General features: G+C 42.8%; 1 pseudogene; it reads right to left on the bottom strand.

Moving 5' to 3' along the window:
- Window positions 1-477: 477 nt before the first annotated feature.
- LOC118237591 lies at window positions 478-11657 on the bottom strand (annotated as a pseudogene).
- Window positions 11658-16860: the final 5203 nt, after the last annotated feature.

Below are 16860 nucleotides of genomic sequence, written 5' to 3'. Positions count from 1 at the left end.
TACAATTACACACAGGCAGAGTCACACAATCATTATAAATCATCACCAAGTTTCAATGCATTAATTTTTTGAAGCTTTGGGTACAGCAAGTATGGAATTCAGAGAAACAATGGACATGGTCCCATTTCAACCCCAGAGCAATTTGCAGTCATCAGGCTGATAGCTGAATGACTTTTGGAATTTCTACAGGATTCTTTTTAATAGAAGACCTAGAGTGTGTATCAAAGCCACTCCTTATCTGTGAAAAATGCTCTACCTTAAGACAAACTCAGAATGTCATTCACTGTTACAATATGTTCTTAATATGCCACATCCTGGGTTTATTCCCTAGCACCCAGTCAAAATTATGAATTAAAGCTTAACCCTGCTAAAACAAGTAAAAAAAAAAAGCTAGATTCAAATTTCATTGACTTAAGTCCCTTAATTTTCCACTTGTCTTCAAAGATTTTTCTTCTGACAGCAAGAAGGAGCTGCAGTTCACCCTGCATAGGAATATGGGGCAATTCATTTGACCCCAAGACCAGTTATCTGTTGGGAAAAAAAGAATGAAACTGATGAATTATAGTCTTCAAACCACTGTTACAAAGGCAAGCATGGAGCTTATACTTGTAATGTCAGCACTTGGGAGGCTGAGGCAGGAGGGCTGCTGTGAGTGTGAGATCAGCCTGGGCTATACAGTGAGAGCTTGTCATACACAAACACCAAGCAAGTTAAGATTTAAAATAATATGTCTAGGGAATGGAGAGATGGCTTAGTGGTTAAGAACACCTACTGCTCTTCCAGAGGTCCTGAATTCAATTCCCAGCAACCACATGGTGGCTCACAACCATCTGTAATGAGATCTGGTGCCCTCTTCTGGCCTGCAGGCATAATGCAGACAGAACACTGTATACATGATAAATAAATAAATTGAAAAAAAATAATAACATGTCTAGCTACCTTTAGTCACATCTGTTTTATTTTCTATCACAAGAAAGAATTAGCTGACTAGGTATTATATGGTTCAACCAGTCATTCACATATATCCTAGTTCAATGAGCAAGCATGCACACTAACACACACAAAAAAATTTATCATTTTCTCACCTGTCAAGAAAGTTGTTTCTATGTTTCTACTTTTTTTAAACCTTTATTTCATGTGCATTGGTGTTTTGCCTACATGTGTGTCTGTATGAGAGTATTGGATCCCTTGGAAGTGATGTTATAGACATTAGTGAGCTGCCATGTGGGTGCTGGGAATTGAATCTGGGTTCTCTGGAAGAGCAGCCAGTGCTCTTAATTACTGAGCCATCTCTCCAGCCCCTGTATTGTATTTTTTTTAAAAAGGAAGTATTGTATTATATAGTCCAAGCTGGCTTTGAGTCCAACATCTTTATGCTTCAGTTTCTCCCAAGTGCTGAGATTAGAGGAGCTCACACCACAGCCAGGTTTCCACATGTGTTTGCAACCCCAAAGTGTATATGATTTTTTAAATCAGTGTTTGTTCTGTCACAAACAGAGTTGTTAAAAACCTGCATATCTTTTTACAACATCAAAACAATCAGATGATCTTACAAACACTATAGAAGCCTGAGAATACTTTAAAATAGTAGAAGTAGGTCAGACACACTGTCCTGAACTTTACATAACTTATAGTCTAGAAATAAAATAATTAAGTTTAGTGTGACTAGCTTAACATGCCAATCACATGTTTGTTTGGGAAATATGCAGAAGCACCAATCGATTATGAACATAATATGCCCCATCCTCCCCCAAATAAGACCACATCACCTTGAAAATGCCACCAGCATCAGGCTGCTTCAAAAGTCTTTCAGCATCCATCCCGTCCCTGGCACAGGTCACGTACATCTCAGAGTAATCTTTTCCTCCGAAGCAGCATGAAGTTGTCTTATCAACAGGCAACTTTACAGTTTGGAGTCTTTTCCCTAGGTCATCAAATACTTTATTTGAAATTTAGTTGCAGAGATTTGCAACATACACAACACTTCTGGACCTTTTATGAATGATAGGGATGGTCTAAGAGACCATGGAGGTCAGAATTCATCCCTTGAAAGGGGTTAATGTAGGTTTCACTCTGAACCCTCACATGACTTGGCTGCCTCAAATTCTTGTTCTAGCCTCCTGACTTCTAGGACTATAGCCACCATATTACCTGGCTCCCATCCATGCATTACCTTGTCTTCTCTGACAATTAACTTTTGGCAGAGAGACTTACTTCCATAGGAAAAGAAGCTCTGACTATAAATATGGGGTTGTGTATTTTGTCTCCATTTCCAAAATCACCAGTTAAGACCACTAATATTACTCTAACTGTATTAGTAAGGTCGCTAGCACTGGTGTTTTCTGAACTGGCAGGGATTTTCTATTTTGCCTCCACCCTACCTGTCTCAGGATCTAGGCGAATTACTCTTCCTCCATTGTAACAGGCCACCCAAAGCTTCCCCTCAGCATCAATGCACATTCCATCTGGGATTTGTTCATCTTTCTCCATCTTGTAAACAATTCTGTGGTTGGCTGTGGTTGAAAAACAAAACCAAAACACGACAAAATAATGGGTCACACAATGCTGACAAGTGGACAGTGCACTTGCAAGCTGGTTATAAATACTGGTCACTTGGGCTTGTCTAGTGGCTGGCATGTGAACAAAGGATTTTTATCACATGATTTGGGATTGATTCACTCCTGATGGGGAATGTACTACTGTGTATATTTATCTTATTGATTGTTAAATAAAATACTGTTTGGCCAATGAGATAGCAAGTTAGACGGAACTAGGAGTCAAAGAGGATTCTGGGAAATGTAGTAGAGAAGTGCTGATCCAGGCAGGAAGTGACACAGCAAGGAGACTCATATTTAAGCAAAGGAGAAACAGGAAGGGTCCCTTTTTCCCCTTCCTCCTCCAGCAGCAGCATGTGATCCACCAGCAAGGAGGGAAGCCAATAAGGAGTTCGATAAGATAAGTCTTATAACATAAATAGTTTTATGATAGTTAAGACTGAGCTAACAGATGAGGAATCCTAGTCATTGGCCAAGCAGCTTTAAACCTAATACAAATTTCTGTGTATTTATTTGGGCCTAACTTGGGCAGGCGGCTGGCGCAGAGCGCACACATGGCGGTGGGGCGCGGCAGCTTTTGGCAGAAACATTTATCGTAACACACTCCCTTTGTCTTTATAAAGATATATCTGTCTAAGATTTGTAAGATTTCAGAGGAAAAGAAATGCTTTCTTTCCTCCTTTTTTTTTTTCACTTCTGGAGAAATGTAGACAAGTGTCCTAGTTCTAGTCCAATAAAGCTGATTTATTCGTTTATCTAGAGACAAGGTCTCATTTTATATCTAAGGCTGGCCCAGAGCTCATTGTGCAGCCCAATCTGTCTTCAGGGTCTTAAAATAATCTTCCTGCCTCAGACTTCCGAGTGCTAGGATTAGTCTTGAAGGATCAGTCAGCATGCTGTCTCAGAATTCTTAATAAAGTAGCAATAGGTAGCTCTCTAAGGCTGAGCTAAAGTAAGGCTTTGCAAGCCTAACTCAGACACCCTTCAGTCTGTGCTTAGATCACTATCTTAGTTACCAAAATTCCTACTTCAACCAAGCTAAAGATCTACGTGGCAGCTTAGTGGTACCATATGAACAATGCACGCACAAAACCTGGGGAGACACATTATTTTTCTTACTTGCTACAAAATCAAGAAACAATATCTAAAGGGGTTACTTCTTAACAGGGGTATTCTAAAACCCATAGGCTGCTTAGAGGAGATGCACAGGATATAAATAGTGAATGCTGAAAGGTAGAGGAGTGCTGGAAAGGCCCCTTAGTGCACACAACAAAGAAATGAGTTTGATCCCCAGCACCTCAAAAAAACAATGCAGAAAAACAGCCAGCTACAAAATTCAGGTCATTCCAGCAATCAGATTGAGGTAGAATGGAAAAAAGTTAAAACCATGTGTAAGGAAATTGAGTAAGAATAGTCATAAAAAGAGCACTGCATACTTCAAAGAAGAGCATCAGTACTGGAATATTTTGCCCTTGATTAAATCTACATAAAGCCTTGTGACTTTTTATCAAGTCATTTTTATGATTGGTTTTGCTCTTCCTGTCTGGCACTTTTCATCAAACAGTTTCAAGGTCTCCCTTCTAAATTCTAAATAATTTCTTCCCTAGAAGTTTCCAGTTGATGGCTCATTTTACAGAACATTGATGGAACTGAACCAACCTGGAAGCACTTTTCTGTTATTTTTCCATTTCATAGGTTGCTCATTTGCCTCTGAATACTTGCCTATGGTTAACTAAAGATCAAATAAGAATCAGAAACCAAAAAATGTTCAGAGTTTTTCCCCCTTTTATCACATTCTGTTGTATACTGTGTGCCTCTAGGCACTGTCTGATAGGGTAAGATTCTTTCTCCCTGGGAGGCTCTTTCCACTGATGGAAAGAAAAAGTACAGGCCTCGTTGCAGTAGACCAGATAAGCCCTAGTCCCAAATACCAGAGTTCGGATGTGCTGAGGACCACAGTTTGACTGGCAGCCCAGTCAAGTCTGTGTCATCATTAATTTTGAAGTTCTGTACTTGGCAAATAAAGACTTTTTCACATGGGCTGCAGGAGAGATCCCTTACCGATCACTAACATACAAAAATGATATGAGTGGTATTATAAAAATAATAAAGATGTTCATACAGATCTGTCCTGTTTGCAGGTCATAGTCAAAGGCATCCACAGAGTAGGACAGTCAATATAGTAGAAAATCGTATGGTCCAGGGACCAATCCAAACCATTGGAAACATCCACTTGGTCAAAGTATTTCTTTACACTGTGATCAGGAAGGAGGGAGTACAAGGACCCTTGGTGGTGCTCAAGAACTGCTGGGGCTGTTTCCTCAGCCATGGTGCCTTTGAGAAACAAAGAACATTGGCTCAGTGCCACAGTATTTATGTTAAGAGAATTTTATACAATCTCAAATTTAAACCACCTCTTTTATATCTTTGAAAGATGGCAACTGCCTTTCTTATAATGGAGATTAAAAACCTGCCCCAAGGCTAGGTATGGTAGCACACACCTATGATATCAACACTTTAGATCATGAGACAGGATGGTGAATTAGAAACAGCTTGGTGACTTTGAGGTCCACTTGGGCTACAAAACAACCCCCTGTCTCAAACTCCTCTCTCTCTCTCTCTCTCTCTCTCTCTCTCACACACACACACACACACACACACTTTAGCAATTTAGAGATGTGGTTTCAAGTAAGAAGGGCTAAACATGAACTTGCCTTTTCTCCTACTAAGCACAAGTATAAAACCTGAACAAAATGTACGGTATAAGCCCCCCCTGGACCTCCCCTGTAATGCTAGCACTCTGGAGGCCAAAGGAAGAAGATCAGGAGATTGAGGACAGCCCGAGATATGTAAGAATGTAACCCCTTAAAAGATATTTTTGAACTCCTAGGCTCATCCTCAGCCTGTGTCACATAGATCAGATTGTAATCAGCATTGCAAAGATTTGGGGAATGGAGCTAATGGGTACAAGTTCTCTGCCCCAAATTAGGTGAGAGGTACACATGTGGAACACATCTTCCTTGTGCCTAACGCAAAGCAGGTTGGGATGACTGGCCATACTCAAATTGCTGCTTCCTGAAGTAACTATAACATGCTCTAAAAGATTTAAACTATGTTCAGGGGCTCACAACAATATTCATAACATCTAGGCTATAACCTAAAATTATTTGGTGCTATATTTTGGTATCGAATGCCTCCAAATGCCCATGTGTTAAAGGCTTGTGAGATGCTGTGGCTATTTAGGAGGTGGAACCTATTAGAAGTCTTCTAGTCATTGGAGGCAAGACCTTTAAAGGGATTGTGGAACATGGGCAGTCTAGTCATCTTTTGCTAGCTGGCTTGAGACATGTGCAATTTGCTCTACCACACATTCGCAACACAATGTGTTGTTTCACCAGAGGCCAAAAGCAATAGGATTATTTGATCATGGACTAGAACCTTTAAAATACATATCACAATAGCATTTTTTTCTCTTTGTAAGTTAATCACCTCAGTTATCTCATTATTGTGATGGAAAGATAACTAATAAATTCAGCAATACAAGGGTAGATGACTCAATCAGTGTAGGAAATCAACAGATTCCGAAAATTACATGGCACAGATGTTGGAAGGTTTTGGTAAAGACTAATGCAAGTTTTATAAAACTAATTTTAAACAGTTATGGAACTCAAAATAGAACCCGTTACCAAAGTAGTAGAAGCTGTGACGAATAACGAAACAAAACTATTGAGTGCACTGGAACAACTCAATAGCAGAAGGACATCAACAAGAGCAAAGAGTCAGTGGAGCCTCTGGCAGATCAATAGAAATCAGGTGCAGGGAAAAGCTGGGGAAAAACTCTGGAAGAAAAAAAAAGAACAGAGCGTGTGGCCATGGGACAGCAAAAGGGCTAATACCTCATTGGACGCCTAGAGAAAAAGAAAAAGGGCAGGGCCACAGGTTTTTAAAGATTACGTGGCTGAAAACTCCCCAGATTGGAGAAGAGTATAGAAGTTTTCAGTAGATTTAAGAAGCTGACCAAATCCAAAACGTAACAAACAGAAAGGAACCCACATCCAGACACACTGTGATCAAACTGTTGAAACCCAAAGTCAAATAAAAATACTTGAAAATGATGAAAGAAAAATATCATATTACATATGATGGGCAAAGAGGGGAGTTACAGGTTGAAAATGGCCAATTCACTAAGAATATACAATAATTCTGAATGTTTATGTGTTTAATAGTAGAGCTTTAGCTGGGCAGTGGTAGTGCACACCTTTAATCCCAGCACTCAGGAGGCAGAGGCAGGTGGATCTCTGTGAGTTTGAGACCAGCCTGGTCTATGAGTGAGTTCCAGGACAACCTCCAAAGCAATACAGAGAAACTCTGTCTTGAAAAAAAAGGAGAGCTTTAAGATACACAAAGCAAAATTTGTCATAACTGAAAAGAGGTAGAAAAATACTGAATTCTACTGGGAACAATCAATATCCTTCTATCAATGGCAGACAGAGGCTGACAAATGTTGGCAAGTGCAGTAGAAGAACAGAAAGCAGAGAGTTACTGATGCTTGCAGAGTGTTTCATCCAACAGCAGACTGATATGCATTCTTGTCACGCATTTCATTCACTGAAGTCGGTATTCAGTATTCAGGGAGATGGACTCGGGTATCACATGATCTCAGAGGCCAGAGCAGACTCTGATTAGAATGAAGAAACCAGAAAGCTACTATTTCATACTTCAGTTGAAAGAAAAGGACAAAAGCTTGCAAAAAGAGAGGCAAGCTTGAGTGGCAAGAGGATGGGGTGGGTTCTCCTTTCCCGGGGAGGATGGGTCACTCAGCAGTTTCCTGCTCTCTCTAAGTCGGTTTGCTTTATGAACATTCTCCCACAGCAGCTACCTCACAGGAAGCTATTGAAGAGCATGTAAAAGGGCTAGCCTTTCTCTTTCCCTCTTCTTTGGCTGTGCTATATAGCCCAGGCTGGCCTTGAACTTGCAATATTCCTGACTCAGTTTCCTGATTGCTAGCAGAACAGGTGTATGGCATCAAAATCAGCTTCCTAATTCTTTATCTGGCAGAAATTACTGGCACAGGGACTCTCCATGGGTTCCCATCTTTCATCTTTCAACCTGTGTTGGGTAATAGCTGTGGTTGTAAATAGTCCAACAAGGTGGGGACCAATATATAGCCAATTTCTGAGAGCTTATCTGCCTTTTGTGGTGACAGTGAGCCACCATGGGATGGGTGTCATAGCCAACAACATGAAAAGGCAGTGTAGGGAGGGAAGACTAGAGATGGTGAATCAACTCTGGCTAATTTCCAGGGTGGCTGTGATGGGAGGTAAATGAGAAATAACTGTGATATTTTAAATTACAGTTAAAAATCTTTTAAAGTTATATATAGTCAGATGTGGTGTTTGATGTGTGTCTACAATGCAAGCATTTGGGAGCTTCCAACAGGAGGACTGCAGTTCTAGGCAAGCCTCGACTGCATAGCAAGTTTGAGGGCATCCTGGGCCTCACAGTAAAACTTTTTCTCAAACCAACAAAACAAAAGAGCAGTTACTCTGAAGCAGAGGAATGCAGCCAGTAGTGCTTCAACATTGCCAATGAGGGGCAGGAGGACAGTGTGTACCTCCAGGCTGAATGCCCTGGGAAGGACAGAACATCACTTCCACAGTATTCTAGCCAGGAATGTCTAACATCAAGCTAATCACAAGGAAACATCAGACATCTACAAAATGAAGAATGTTCTATTATTAAAGAGGGTGGGTAGGACCATATTCTTTAAAAATGGCAATACCATAAAAGAGAGAGAAGGGGGGAGGGCAAGGAGATGTTTCATATTAAGAGGATGAAAAGACAAGTAAGTACAGTATGTGATTCCAAACTGGATCCCTCACTGGAGGGGAAAATTCCATAAAGGACGTTATTTGGTTGGTTGACATAACAGGAATATAGGCTTATTGAATCAAACTTCCATAAGATGCTTTAGTCCCAACACTAGGGAGGTGGAGGCAGGAGGATCTCTGTGCGTTCGAGGCCAGCCTGGTCTACAGAGCAAGTTCCAAGACAGGCTCCAAAGCCACAGAGAAACCCTGTCTCAAAAAACCAAAACACACACACACACACACACACACACACACACACACACACACACACACACACACAAAACAAACAAAAAACCATGCCATTCTCAAACTGGGCAGTGGTGGCGCCCCAGCACTTGGGAGACAGAGGCAGGCAGATCTCTGTGAGTTCAAAGCTAGCCTGGGCTACAGAGTGAGTTGTAGGATAGGCTCCAAAGGTAGAGAGAAACCCTGTTTCAGAAAACCCTGTCTTGAAAAACCAAAAAATAAAAGGAATATGTCAGTCTCATTAGGCATGGTAGCACATACTTCTAATCTCAGAACTCAGAAGGCAGAAGCAGGTGTACTATGTGAGTTTAAGGTCAGCCTGGTGGTACATAGCAAGTTCCAGGCTGGGAAAGGTTGCATAGTAAGTAAGACCCTGTCCCAGGGAAAAAAGCCATTTCCTTAGAGAACACACACACACATACACACACACACACACACACACACACACACACACACACACACACAAATGATTCTGCAGAGAAATAAGTTTAGATAGAGTACATATTGAAACAAGAACAAAATGTTTATAAGTAACTAATCTAGGTAAGGGTATATACATGTATCTGTGTGTGTGTTCATTATATAGTATTACTTATTGTGGTAGAACACTCATCTAGCATATATACATCTTTTGTTCCATCCCACAGCACCACACACACAGAGCAAGATTCAAACACAACAAATAGGGGCAAAAAAGAGAATGAAATCATACCAGCAAAGTATCTCCCAGCAGGATCCACCTTCCCATCATTGAATCGATTGTTTGTCTTCTCTTTATCCACTGTAGCTAGGACAGATACTGATTGATTTTCCCAGTTCAAAGCACAAAACTTGGTCCCAATGGTGGCAACATAGCCCCCCAACTGCCGAAGTGCCACTGAGCTGACTGGGGCATCTGCAGAGGAAAAGGCAATACCTAGAAGGTAGTAAGCACTCTGGTGGTCCAGCACAGACATCATTGTGTCATGTAACATCTCTTAGGAAGGGGTCTAGTGATTCTAATGGTACCAAGATGTTGACTGACCATGTAGCTGAGGGTAGCCTCAGTCTATAGGTTCTCTTGCCTCCACCTTTTGAATGCTAGTATTATAGGTGTACACTGCATATCTAGTTCATACCATTTTTAAAGGGTCCTATTTTATTATACTTAATTCCAAATTGCTTCTCATTTCTCAAATATTTTTTGAAAGTCTGCATGGTAAAAATAATACAATTGTATATGCAATGAAATACAATCTTTATAACTCTTTATTATATTCCTATATTTTTCATTTTAATACTTTAGCTTTTCTGGTTTTAGTATTCTTTCCTGTATTTAAAAAAAAACATTTTAAGTGGGGAGAGTTTAGCATGGTGAGTATCACAGGAAATACATTTATCTGAGATTGTTTAGAATCATTTCCTAAGCACCTCATCAAAGCTAAAAGCTCTTAGCTCAAAGCCCTGCTCAGAAGTTGACTCAAGTCCTTGGGGGCCCTGAGAATATGCAAGACCCTATAAGGAAGGTCATGCTCTTAACAAGGAATCTAAGCATGACATGTCTCCTGGTAGTTTAGCTTTCTAAGCTCCTGCTAGCACACAGACCCTTTGCAAGACTCAGAGGCTTTGCAGATTAGGGGGAGGAATTTGGTGAATGCTGGGAATGAGGGACTTGGGGAGGCAGAGGCAGAAGCATTCTGCTTGGAGCTAGCTAGAAACATGTTGATAGGTAAATTAGAAGCTGCTCCAGGTGGAAGCAAGAACCTGTGAGTTCCACATTACCCTTAGCTACTCAGCAAGTCTGATGATCTGAGTTCAATCCCCCAAAACTCCCAAAAGCTGTCCTCTGACTTGCACACAGGGTGGAAGGAGCGAATCTACTCCTGCAAGTTCTTGTCTGAGCTCCGCATGTGTGCCATGGAACCAGAGCACCCCCACACATACAAAATCAATTTTTTTCAAAGAAATCTGCTTTTAGTCTGGGAACAGTGCTTGTGATATGCACACGTCCTGGGTTCAGTCTCTAGCACCAGGAAAAACAAGCTTTAAATCATAGTTGGATTCATGGGAAGAGATAGCAGAAACCATAAATTCCTGTAATCTTAGGAAAATCCTGCTATCTTCTTCCCATGAATTCAATAACAAAAACAGAAACTTATTTGTCTACTGATAATCACACCAGACCCATTGCCTTGAGCAACAGAAAACCCTAGAAACTCCTCTGAAATCACAAAGCTCTCTTGGGAACCCTGTCAGTAAGCTCACATTTGTGCAGTGTGTAAACAGTCCTGGTTGATGCTTTTGAAGCCTAGGAACTCTTCTTTTCACAAAGAAGTAATACATCTGTTGCTGTTGTTATACTGTTGCTTTTGTTTTTTAAACGGAGGTATTGGCCTAACCAGAGTAGATAGCTTTTGCCATGCCACTAATGAAGCCTTTGCTGTGAATAATGTTATCTGAAGGCGATCAAGAAAAAGACACTATAGGGCCTCAGCATCAAAACAAAACCAGGGCACTGGAGGTATAGTTTCGAGGTAGAGAACTTGCTGAGCATGCCTGAGGCCCAGGGTTCCATCCCCAGCATCACAAAATAAAAAGAAGTTGGGAATGCTGTGCTCCATGGAAGAAGATGAGAAAAGTATTGATGATCCATCATTGGGTTCAAGTGGGAACAGCACATGAATCACAGACACAGAGAACATGACAACCCGAAAGGTTTCAAAGCATTTTCAGTCAGGCTTTAACAAGAAGGACCCAGGGCAATGATGCCCCTCTCACCTCCCCCACCTCCCACTGGGAAAAGATGGCTAACTTCAAGGAAAGGAGCTCAGCTTTCATTCTTACCCACAGCCACTCGCTGCACTCGCTTGCTCAGTGAATCCCATAGACAAACCTTCTTTGCAGGGATATCTACAAACAGCAGAGAGTTAGATGCTCCCTCCCTCACCGGAGACTCCCCACACCTGCAGTTCTCCCGTAAACCACATTCAATCTTGATGGAAGACATGGTGGAAAGAAAAGCCTATTAAAGGTAACAATAAATGAAAGGCAATTACATGGAGCAGATTCAGCACAAGACACAGTACAGTTGGTAGATACTACAGTTTTCACAAATTGCAGGTTAATGGCAATCCTGCACTGAGCAATTTTATCTGCACCAGGTTTCCAACAGCTCAGACAGTACTTAGAATTTTGAGCAATAAAGTATGTTTTTTAGTTAAGGGATGCACAGTAGCATTTCTGTCCATTGTAAATGTAACTTTTGTATGCACCAGGAAGACAAAAAAAATCTGTTATTTGTTTTATTATAAAATTAATTTTATCAAAGCAGTCTGGGACCAAATCTGAAATCTCCTAGTGGTATTCCAGTGTTGGATCAGAAGAGAAAGGTGAGTGTATTTCCCCCACCCCCAATCAGCAAGGTGTGCAGCATGCCAGGAGGTGGTGTGTAGGAATAAGAAGAAAGGGTTGACAGGACAGGACATGAGACATCTCCAGTCAACTTACCAGTGAAGGTTTTTTCAAGCTACCTTTAAAATAGAACAGAAAGGAAGCCCTCTGCCCTTTATGCCAGCTCCCTGACCTCCAAGGGGCGGGCAGCTCCCTCATTGGTGGCCCCTCTGGGTGTCTGCAGGTCACCTTTTTCTGTTGTCACCCTCCCCTCATCCATTGATGCTATTGATCTCTTTGGGGCTAGCCAGTTTTAGATATGTGTTCATCAGTGATAATATACTGAATTAACAGGTTTGGTGCATGCCTGGGTAGAACAATTTCCTAGCCTGTACTAAGACCTGGGGTTAATACTTAGCATCATCGCTACCTCCCCCGCCCCTCCCCCCCAAAAAAACTATGTCCATTTTCCAATTCAGACAAAAGCAGATGTTAAGGGCATTCTCCCTGGTGTGTGTATATTTTGTAGTGGAAGTGCTGGGGATAGAACCAGGACGTGGAATGCACTCTGCTACAGATCTCCACCTCCAGCTCCACCATGTGTTGAATGGATTCACAGCTAGCTCCCCTAGTTGAATCTGGCCTTCTTGAGGCCAGTTTGGCGGGGAGCCTTGAGCACCACAGGCAAAGAACATTCTCTGCTTGGACTTTAGGCCCAAGACTGTGACCAGTGAACTGGGAGAAATAAAATAAAAAATTATCAGAAAAATGGAGATCAGTGGAGAATTCTCCCTGAAAGGAAAAGGGAACTTTGCTCTGCAAGTCTGCCCGTCTAGGCCTTAGTGCTGATGGAAATTGCCTGCACCTTCACGCGCCTCCCACGTGTCTGCCTGCTTTGAACTAAGCGGTCCTATGCATGGGTAGGCAAATACAAGGCTGGGAGGGGGGCAGTTTGGTTTAATGTTTCCTTCAATAAATTGCATGTTTTTAGAAACACAGCACAGACCTGTCTCACACTGTAGCATTTGCCATGTTCATTGGCTGTTAAAAATTGGCCCAGGCTCCAAAGGGCTTTCGTGCTATCAATCTTAGATAAGACCCAAGATCAGACGTGGGACTTTTGCAATAGCGTTTTTAACCCCACAATCTGTCCTGCAAGCAATGTGTGTGTGGAGGGGGGAGGGGCAGTGCTGCCAAATGACCCATTTCTGCCCTGTGCGGGAGGGTGCATTCTGGCTGTAAACTAGTGGCTTGGGCGGGGGTGGGTGAAGAATGGTGGTAAAGGACTGCTGTCAGGGGTCCCTACTTGATCTGGAGTACCTGTGCCAACCGGGGTTCTTCGCATAAGCTGGTAGCACTGCTGCGGCCTCCCGGGGTTGGGGAGAGCTCTGGGAAGCTGAACGCTCCTGGCACGGGTCTCCCGTCATAGGGCAGTCTCTGCCTCGGGTTGGGAGACTGGGGTGGTTGAATCTAGCTTGCCGGTCGCCTGGGAATCTAGTTTCCTTGTCTTCTCCACTAATGCTGTTCTGGCCTGGATATTCACGGGTCTAGTGTGACTGCGCAGGCGACTCAAAGGTCAGGCAGAGAACCTTGGGAAGGGGAAAAATCTCGCCAGGGCCACAGAGGCCAGGTAGGTGGATAGCAGCAGGCCTGAGGACTAGCAGAGACCCCAGAGGGCTCACCCTTCTCGCTCCTGGCACTCAAGCTGTCCCTTCATCTCCTACAGCAACTGAAAGCACCCGACTGAATCCACCCTGGGCAGGCGTGAGTAGCGGCGGGGGTACAGCAAATGTAAACTTTGGAGTTTGGACAGCGATCTAAAGTTAATCTCTTAGTTCAACAAACAGAAAGAAGTTGTTAAAATGCCTAAGGGATTGGGACAGGATCTGGTTAAACACAAATAGGTTAAAAAGGAAAGAACATAGTGGTTAAACAAACCCCTTCGTCTCCCTAGCTGGGAAGACCTTGGTGGCAGCAGGCCAACATTTGCAAAATAATTTTGGAAGGGGAAGAAAAATGACTTTATTTGATATGGTTTAAAAAATCACACGGAACGAATGCTCCTGAACAGCATTAGATTTACAGTCCCCACTGAGAGCCATGCATAGCTCCACTCTTCTCCAGAACACCCCTGAATTTGGGCAGGTGCTAGAACTCAGTATAGTGATCACGTGGTATACCTGCAAGTTTCGAGGGCACTTTCATGATTTCTCCTCCCTTCATCTTTGTAGGGTTGGGGTGAAACTCAGGACCACCCACCTCAAGGTGTTCTGCCCCTAAGAAATTGTTGCCTGACCTGGTGGTGGTGGTAACACATGCCTTTAATCCCAGGAGGCAGAGGCAGGGGTAGGTAGATCTCTGTGAGTTCAATGCCAGCTTGGTCTACAAAGCGAGTTCCAGGACAGGTTCCAAAACTACACAGAGAAATACTGTCTTGAACCCCCACACACAAAAAAAAGGAAGAAAGAAAGAAAAAAGAAATTGTTGCTTGACAGTGTCATTGTGTATCACCAACCCCAAATCAAAACTCGCCCCCCATTTCTTTTCTTTGGAGACAGTCTCAGGTAGCCTGGGCTGACCTTAAGCTAGTTATGTAGGTGAGAATAGCCTTGAATCCTCCTGCCTCTGTCCCACTTTTTCTTTTTCTAAAATAAGTTTATTTTTCTGTGTGTGAGTGGTTTGCTTGCATGTATGTAAGTGCATGCATACATGCCTGGTGCCTGTGGAGGACAGAGGAGAGTGTGGATCGGGTGCTGGATGGGGTGCTGGGCATATAATCCTAGCACTCCAGAAGTGGAAGTCAGAGGTCACTGAAAATTCAAGGACAGCCTAGTTTACCTGAGGGTTTCCAAGCCAGCCATGGATGCATAATGAGATCATTTTAGAAGTTCAAAGTTAACACAGGGGCTGGGGAGATGACTTATCTGTTAAAGCACTCACTGCTTGAGCATGAGGACCCAAGTTTGGATTCCCAGCACCTACTGAAGAGACCTGCTGTAGCTCTAGTCCTCACATCTGTAACTCTGGAGCAGAGAACGGAGCATCTCTGGCCAGCTAGCCTAGCTAAGTTGGTGAATTCAGTGTCCAGGATCCATATGGTGGAAGGAAGACTCCCACAAATTTCCCTCTGACTTACACACACACAGACTATGACATGAAGCATAAATAAATAAATAAATAAATAAATAAATAAATAAAGCTAAAAATAAAGCATCTAGTCTTCTACTTGAGATTTGTGTACTTTATTGTATGTATATTTTCTAATGTTGCCTATCCTGAAAATACTGTCTCATTTTTTGCCTTCTGAAGTATGCTAAAATCCCATGACACATTTAAAACACCATCAGTTTGGCATTATAATTTTAATTCACTAAGGAGGAAAGGAAGAAAATGAGCACCCAAAGCACAAGAAAATCCCAGACATGTTGGACATGATTAGAAGAAACTCCACTCATTATTTTCTGTCTTTGGGCACAGCGTGCTGGGGAAGGAACCTAGGCTGTGTCCATATGCAGCACACTCAGTAGCGCTGAGCTGCACCCCTAGAACTCAATTTAAAGTTTAAGGAAAAGAACTTGGAAAAATCAGTTTCTGGCTTCCTTCACTCAAGGATATACTTAAGACAATCACTCAACTGTGTTACCAAACATCTGAAAAGCAAGGAGACTCCAAAGCTGTATGGCCAGCTGGAGAAGAACATCTTCCAAACACACTAAGCCATCCAGAGAAATAGAACTTTTTCCTTGGAGGATGTGAGACAGAGTTTTACTCTATAGCCCAGACTGACCTGGAACTCACAATGTAGCCCAAACTGGCCTCAAGCTCAATGGGATCCTCCTACGTCAGCATCCCAAATGCTGGCATTACAAGCACATGTCACCACACCCAACTTCTGCTGTACTTTCAAAGAAGTCTCTTCTTGTTCCTGCCCTGTCTTCTCCTGCAGCCTGGAATGCGTGTGGCTGCCTCCTTAGGCTGTATCTCAGCCCAGATCTTTCACAAAACTACAGCAGGTGATCAGCCTCTTTCAACAGTCAGCAAGCCTGATGAGCAATCCGAAAGCAACCCCCTCCTCAGCAAACTTCCTGCTCTGCCTTCATGCATGGGAACACCTGAACCTGGACATCTCACCTCTGCTTTCCTAATTCAAGTCCATAGGAATGGCCCTTCTGACAACAGGAGATTGACCCCACCCCAGAACCCACATGGTCATGGTGGAAAGAGTGAGAGCCTATTCCTGTAAGTTGTCCTCTGACTTCCACAAGTGTGCCCCCCACACACAGAAATTCCCTGTATCAAAGTAATAGCTAGAACCTGGGTCCTTTACTCTGGTGTAGGTATTTACAAAATGGTTCAGATGTGTAAGGAGCCTTGTAATCAGGCAGGCAAAGGCCTGGCTGAAGAAAGATTGGAAAGAAAGGGAGTATAGGCCCACTACCCAGCCACTGTAGATAAGAGTGAGATTGTGTGGAGTGTGGCAAAGTGTGATTAGCAAGATTTAGCAAACTATTTAAGGGACCAGCAGAACTGGGAACTTTAGAGTATACCATGACTCTAAGTCCTGGAGCTCTCCTCTGCTAACCTGAGACAACCAGTCCATCAAGCTGAGTTCTGAACCTGATACCATGACACCACCGGGCCCTCAGGAGACTCGCCTGGCTGAATCCAGAGGAACAGAAGTCTCCAGCCGGAACCTGCCTGTGGCAGCAGGAGAGGCACCCCCTGCTGTGAGCCTATTGTCTGTGGTTCTTAGGATTGTTTGCTTATGCTTGTGTGTTACTTCTACATAAGTGTGAAGTAAAACTTATATACTCAAAACC

The sequence above is a fragment of the Cricetulus griseus genome, chromosome X (genome assembly GCF_003668045.3).
Source record: "Cricetulus griseus strain 17A/GY chromosome X, alternate assembly CriGri-PICRH-1.0, whole genome shotgun sequence".
In the NCBI taxonomy this organism is placed as follows: Eukaryota; Metazoa; Chordata; class Mammalia; order Rodentia; family Cricetidae; genus Cricetulus; species Cricetulus griseus.
Note: the sequence above shows the minus strand (reverse complement) of the source record. Positions and strands in the feature narration are given on the sequence as shown.